The following is a 7,611-nucleotide window of genomic DNA, read 5'->3' as shown; positions in this document are numbered from 1 at the left end:
AATCTTAGGCACTACTGGTGAGAATGTAAAGTAGTATAGTCAGTTTGGAAAACAGTCTGCAATTCCTCAAAAAGTCAAATATAGTTTTACCATATGACCCAGCAATTTCACTTCTATGTGCATATTCAAGAGAAATGAAAACCTGTCCCCAAATTTGTACGCAAATGTTCATATCAGCATTAGTTATAATAGCTAAAAAGTGGAAACAACTCAAGTCCATCAACTGGTGAATTGATATATGGTATATCCATAAAATAGAATATTATTTGTCATAAAAAGAAACAAATTATTGGTACATGCTAGAGCAAGAATGAACCTTGGAAACATTATGCTAAGTAAAAGAGCCAGTCACAAAGGCCACATTTGTATGACTCCATTTATATGAAATATGAAGAACAGGCAAATCTATAGAAACAGAAAATAGATTAGTGGTTGTTCAGGGCTAGAAGGAAAGGTTGGAGGAAAACAGGGAGTCACTGCTAATGGATACCATGTTTCTTTTTACCATGATGAAAATATTTTTAAATTAATGGTGGCAATGATAGCACAGCTCTGAACATATACTAAAAAAATTTGAATTACACACTTTAAAGGAGTGAATTTTATGGTATGTGAATTATATCTTAATTATAAAAATAGATAAATGGATGAACAGAAAAAATGAGGCCTCATCTGATAATTACCTTCCTACATATATAATTGTGAAGAAGACTTATGAAAGTAAAAAAGGTGTCTAAAAATTAAAAAAAAAAGATATGGATTTCCAAAACAGTGATGGAAAGCTAGTTTAATAAAACACATGCCATCATGTAAATATAATCTATCCAAATCTTTCACTTCTTACACTGAAAAGCCTCAAACTCTTCGGATTATTTCACATTTTCTACCAAATGAAAGGGTGAAAAACAGGAAAAAATTTGAACCAAGAATGCTAAACAACTTCTGCAGAATTTCATTCTTACTCAAAATAAAACCAGTGTTTACAACACAAGAGTTTTCCAGATGGCCATGCAAATGAAGGCTCAGTAATACACTACACACCATATTATTGTTGTTTAGTATTTATTGAGCACTCACAGCATGCAAGGTGCTGAAAAAAAAAACTACATCCCCAGTTATGCAAATTATAACCTAAAAAGCATATAAAGTCATATTACCTACTGTCTTCAATGGATTAATAATGCATGCAATATTCCAAAGGTCAGGGCTCAATCATATTAATATTAGTGCCAGAAATATATCTTGTTCAAATTAACCTGTTTTCTTTATCCTTTCTCTTTTCCTAGATTTGTTTCCTGAGATATTTCTAGTATTTTTATAACATAATATAACCCCTGATGTTCAAATCTCATCAATAAAAGTTTTTGCAACATACAGCATTGTATATGACTAGGATTTTCTTAGTGTTTCCCTTTTACTAACATTACCTTTTGTAGTGATGCTTCTAAGTCTACATCATTCACCTGGACCCTTCCTGGCAAAAGGGCTAGTTAACCGAGATAATAGTCAAAGATCTTAAGCGTAGTGTTGCTAATTGAGAGCAGCAATTTTTTAATTTTAATACCAAGGGTCTCTTGACTGCGTGTAGAGGCTGAAAATTATTTACTAAATTGACATACATCCCATTTTCATTTCTTAGCCCCAGGCTGACTTAGACACTGACAGGAAACTTGTAAAACGTCCGTTAAGAAGGATGAATCTTCATAGGCTTCTACAACATTATTCATTATAACAAGGGAAGACAATTACATGCTTTTACACTTTTAACACACCTAAGCTGCCATGTACTGAAATTGTCTACACCAGTGAAGAGTTCTTTGGAATCTGCAGTGTCCTCATGGGATAATGCTTACATAAATGAAGTAAATTTTAGTCTGGGCTCATTATACAATAAAGATAAACAGAGAAAAGAAAGTTCCAAAAGATTAGCAAAGAAGATAATCCTAGATGCTCTAGCTCACCTCTATCTAGAAGGTTATGTCTCTCCTATAGTTTTTCACCACACTTTTAGCCCCAAATGAAAACATTGGAAAGGAGAAATCCACTTATCTTCTTTAAGTTCTTTGGCTTACCATGAAGTGACCTTTATAGTATTAATAATTTTAATCTAGACCATTTTTAGTGGATTGTTTTTGCAATTTTTCTTGTAGCAAGATACAGGTACTCCGTATTATTATGATTTTCCATCATAATATTATTATGATTGTTAGTTGAAAATATGCATTCTTTTGATTTCACAATCCTTTAATTTACTCATTAGAGAGAGTTATGGTCTAAGATAGCTACTGTTTTGGTGACATGCTGACAAGTGGTGACAGTAATAGACAATTTACAGCAGAATTTGCATATCATTGGCTTCTGGGCATATATTTATCCTATATTCTACATACGCCTGTCATATATATTTGTATATGAGTACTATGTTTGTGGCAAGGGCTTTAGATTTTATTTTTTCTAACCTGAAACAAGATCAACAAAATCTTGCTGAAACATCAGATTGAATTGAATTGGCATCTCCCTTGTACAAAGGGCAAGATAAAAATGCTGCTCAACTTTTATGCTGTTCCTCCTTAAGCTCTCTGGTTTCCAACAGCACTCAATTACCTAGGATGGCAAACTGCAGCTCTAAAATGACTTGTTTTTATTAATTTATCATAGTAATGGCAAAAGACTACCCTAACAACATAGAAGGCACAAGGAGAAAGTTTAGATGTAAATTTATATTGAAAATAAATATAATTTGGGTAGTGTTTGCATTTTGGATTCCCCAGCTGCCATTTTGGTACCATTCCAGTGAAATATTTCTTGTGGAGAGGAGAGGGTGAGAGAATGCATGAAGGAATGCTGAGTACGCAGATTCCAGCTTCAGAAACTTGTTTCTCCTTATACCCATCCCTGTTACTCACTTATTCTTTGATCACCTTGTGAGGAAAGGACTACACCAATGTGCTTGAAACTATCCTCTGATATCAAGTGGGTTTATGGTGTTCTGAAAATAATAATAATAACAATAATAATAGTAATACAAGAAGGACAAAGAAAAGAATAAAAAGAAGTTCTCTTTGTGAGGATCTGTGAATCAGAAGAAAATCTTAGGACATAGTCATTCTTGTTAAAATATGATATTATTGAATGAAGGACAGAGATTTTCTATTGTGTGTGTGCTGCACATAGAGCTAGAACTTACTTTCCATTTTTCCTTTCAAGATTCTTTGGAACCCATGCCAACCTCTCCACTTTACTAGCACTGTCTTTTTCCAGGGCCTTTCTGACTTGTATGTGAGTAATTCTCTCCCTGGAATATTGTCTATCTTCTCAGTGGTCTCATCAAATTTAACTTGCTAAACAAGGAGGACTGAAGTACCATCTTCTCCATGAATTTTTCTTTGTTTATTCTTATCTTCACTGATCTCTCTGATTCCTGAATTCCTACAGCATTGCAGTATAAAATGCTTACAGATTTTCTACTGTAAGTAGAAATTAGTTCTTGGCTAAGTTCTTGGCTTCCTTCACTATTGAAGGTTTTGTCAACGAAGAAATCAACATACAGAATTTTATTAATTTATTTCACACCTATCATTTATCCTGGTAAGGTAGAAAATAAATAAATTAGAAGATCTTTGTTAATGTCCTCAATTCATTTTATATATGGGAAGACAGGAAAGGCAAGAAAGAAATACAGTATAACCAAGGGTCAGAGTGTGCATTAGGATATATGTATGTCACTTACACTTCCAAATGTAATTATTTATGAAGAAGACATGATGAAAATAAAGGTTTTATTCCTTCCACACCAATGAGGTAAGGGTAGAGGTAAAAGTGAGAAAAGATTAGGAATTTCTATAGATAATAACATCATTGTCCCCAAATGTTGGTTCTGTATAAAGAAAGTTGTTTTAAGGGAGAGCCATTAACAAACTAAATAAGAAGTTATTTACAGAGAGTCTAGTAAAACAGGTGGAAAGATTATGATAACCATGTAATGCACCTTCTAGCATAGCACAGATAGAAACTTTCTGTTACAGCTCAAGAGTATAAGCAAAAGTAAATGGTAGCATTATTATACGAATAAATGAGTTAGTTAATCAATCACTGACAAGCCATACTCTGTAATCAAAAGATTTGTCATGTTAAGATTAATTTCATGTAATACAGGCCTAAATATTACATAAACCTCCTTGACATTGAGTTATACTTCATAAGACAAAAAGGGCACTTGCAGCCACCAACAAATGGCAGTCAGGAACAATTTTGGATTTCAGGATCTGGGTGGCCATTACCCAAAATCTGGGGATGCTTTGTAAGTCAAAGTATGGATCTACACTGTCTAATATGGTAGCCATTAGCCATGTGTGGTTACTTTGTGCTGGTAGAAGCAGAACTAAGCAAAAGGAGCAAATTCCCTGGAACTAGAACTTTTACCATGTTGCAAGCAGGAATGAGATGCCAGGTAGTATATGTTGGTGGTGGAAGTATTGAATATTGAGCAACTATTTATCTTCTTTGTCATACAGATACATAACATTAGTACATACTGAATGTGTATGTGTTGTCGCCAGGCTTTCATATTGAACTGGAAAGTCATCAATCCCAAGTATCACAATGACACAAAGCTCCACCAAAGAAGAGCACACATTTAAGGTGAGTTCATTCACTCACCTTTCAGCAGGTATGCTCAAACTCTCTCACTGAACAGCAAAATGTTTTTCTCCTTCTGGCAAAACAAAGATGATAATTGATAAAAATGGCCAAGGTCACTTTAAACTTGAAATGATGTAATATGCCTAAATTAAGCCAGTAGAGAGAGGAATAAAAAAAAAAATAGCACTTTGATTTTACCTTGATGTTAGGAGTTGATTTCCTATCCAAGAGTTGACTAAAACCTATGAGTATTACTCATTGCATTAACATGGAAAGACAGCTGCAGTCCTTTTCAGATGGGAACACGCTCACAGGGCACTTGCTGAGAATTTGTCACCAAAAACATTATTCTGATGGTGTTTCAATCCATCTGCTAATTTCTATTTTGCATAGATTTTCCAGAACTGAAAATCTAGAAAAAGGATATATTTCCCAGAGATCGAAAGTGTTTCAGCAGAGGAACTTAGATTTAGCTGAGAGTGGATTTGTTCTCTAGGAGAATCTTGGTAAGTACCCACAATCATATTTTATTACCAGACATGTAGTTTTAATTTCTCTTACAAAGACAAGGCCATAAACTTCCTCAAAGACAATGTGCCTTTACATAAACCAATAGTTTTCAAACGTTTAAGAAATCCTAGATATGGAAAATATGAGAGAGCAAGTCTTTATTTGCTCTTTATTCCCCACCTACGTGCAGAATAGTGAACAAATAAGTATTATTAATAATTCGTAGGCTGGTCATGTGAAACTATAAAATCTGCACTTTATGGTGAACAAGGGAAGGCATTTTATAGAGAAGAAGACACAATCCACCATTCTTAGGGGCATTTACAAGTAAATTGTTTTCAAGATGGGAAGTCCAGTAATTGCTGTTGGCCCTCCTCTCCACCTGGGTACTCTGAATGGTGCCCAAATGAAAGTTGTTCATGACTTTTTCTGTTTTATTTCTGATTCAGATTCGTCTTAACAGCTACCAGCATAGCAAGCTGAAGGTACTTTACCTTCTCTCTTATTTTCTAAGCTTTTTATAAAATTGAACACCATTTGAGCTAGAAAAGATCTTACCATCTCTCTAATTTCAACTCCTTCTTTTCTGGGTGAGCAAACTGTTGTGTTTTTTTTTTTTAAGATTTTATTTATTTATTTGACAGACAGAGATCACAAGTAGGCAGAGAGTCAGGAAGAGAGAGGAGGAAGCAGGCTCCCTGCCGAGCAGGAAGCCCGCCGCCGCAGGGCTTGATCCCAGGACCCTGGGATCAGGACCTGAGCCGAAGGCAGAGGTTTTAACCAACTGAGCCACCCAGGTGCCCTAAACTTTTTTTTTTTAAGATTTATTTATTTATTTATTAGAGAGAGAGAGAGAGAGAGAGAGAGAGGAAGAGAAAGAGTGAAAGAGGGAGAAGGGATCGGGGCAGAGGGAGAGGGAGAAGCAGACTTCCTGCTGAGTAAGGAGCCTGATGCAAGCTAGATCCTAGCTTGAGATCCTAGCTAGATCCTTGAGATCCTAGCTAGATCCTTGAGATCCTAGCTAGATCCTTGAGATCCTAGCTAGATCCTTGAGACTATGACCTGAGCCAAAAACAAGAGTTGGATGCTTAACTGACTGAACTACCCAGATGCCACTGGGAACAAACTTTAAGGAAATATGCAGACTTGACATTTGTCAGCTGGAGAAAGAGTGAAACTTGGAATCCAAGTCTCTAAATTCTCAGTCAGGGCTCTTGGTTTTACCAAGCCACATTCCTTGGGCCCACAACATCTGGAGATCCATTCTAAGGTTCTCATACAAACCACCAGGAATCCTCACTTGGTTACGTTGACAAAGTATTACACAGTCCAACATATGGAGCATGATTCAGCCATTATATATTCAAGTTTTCTCAATAACTAATAACTTATTTTAATGTGGACTTTCATAATTCTAAAAAAGTATTGCTGAGAGTGGTTATCAATATTTGTATATGGACAGGAAATGGTGGAATCTTGTTTAAGGCAGCTTTTTGGGCCACACAGCTTATATTCTAAAGAATCCCAGAGCGTGGTTTGGCTTGCTTTTAGTTGCATTCTCCTGTGAATTGGCTATCTTCCTTTGGGGAGCAAATGACTCTGTGATGCCCAGATGGAAGGTTTGAAATGTGTCAATTAGCAAACACCAAGATTACAAAGATGCTTTCTCATTATGGCAGGGTAAGAGGATAAAGCTTAGAGCCTTATGTGTCCTTGGTGTGAACAAGGCGAGGAAAGAAAATGGCTTTTCTATTATTTTGATAATATGATCAATTTTATTTATTTATTTATTTTCTCTCTTACCTAAATAACTTGGTACCATGAGAATCTTACCTGAATTTGTTCTCTTAGACATATTTAAGTAAAAGAAAAATAATAAGCTTCTTTCTCTGACTTCTTTAAGCTAATAATGCTGCCTTTGATTTGAGAAGTGAGATATGAATCACAGTGAGGATGACACTAGCAAACATGTGTTTAACATTCCAGAATTAAGCCATTATAATAGCACACCATAGTCTGTTCAAAAGGGTACAAAGTTAGAAGCCTCTTACTAAAGGCTTCTAATTTATATTACATCCATTTCTGTTTCGCAGACTCAAAAGTGAAGGCTCAAAAAATTACATAATGCTCCACCACTGAAAAAAATGTGAATCTAAAAGAGGAGAAATAGATGTGTCTCTTACATTCTGATACTTTTATCTATGTATGTTTTATGTATCTACGTATCTATGTAGTTCTATTATAATAGGATCATTGTGGAATCATCTCTGTCATAGTGCACGTGCATAATTAGTGGTGGTCTCATATAGGTTCTATGTTAGCATTTTCCTAAACGTGGTACTTCTTTCCACCCTCACCATGTTCAGTATCATTTCCATGATTTCCTCATTTGCCTTTCTTTCCCAGGCCATCTTGGTGACAGTGTTACCCCTGAAGGACAAACAGACAAACAAAACAGCA

This window comes from Enhydra lutris, unplaced genomic scaffold (assembly GCF_002288905.1).
Source record: "Enhydra lutris kenyoni isolate GAN:26980312 unplaced genomic scaffold, ASM228890v2 scaffoldscaffold1, whole genome shotgun sequence".
NCBI lineage: Eukaryota > Metazoa > Chordata > Mammalia > Carnivora > Mustelidae > Enhydra > Enhydra lutris.
The sequence above is the reverse complement of the archived record's forward strand: the minus strand, read 5'-3'. Positions refer to the sequence as shown.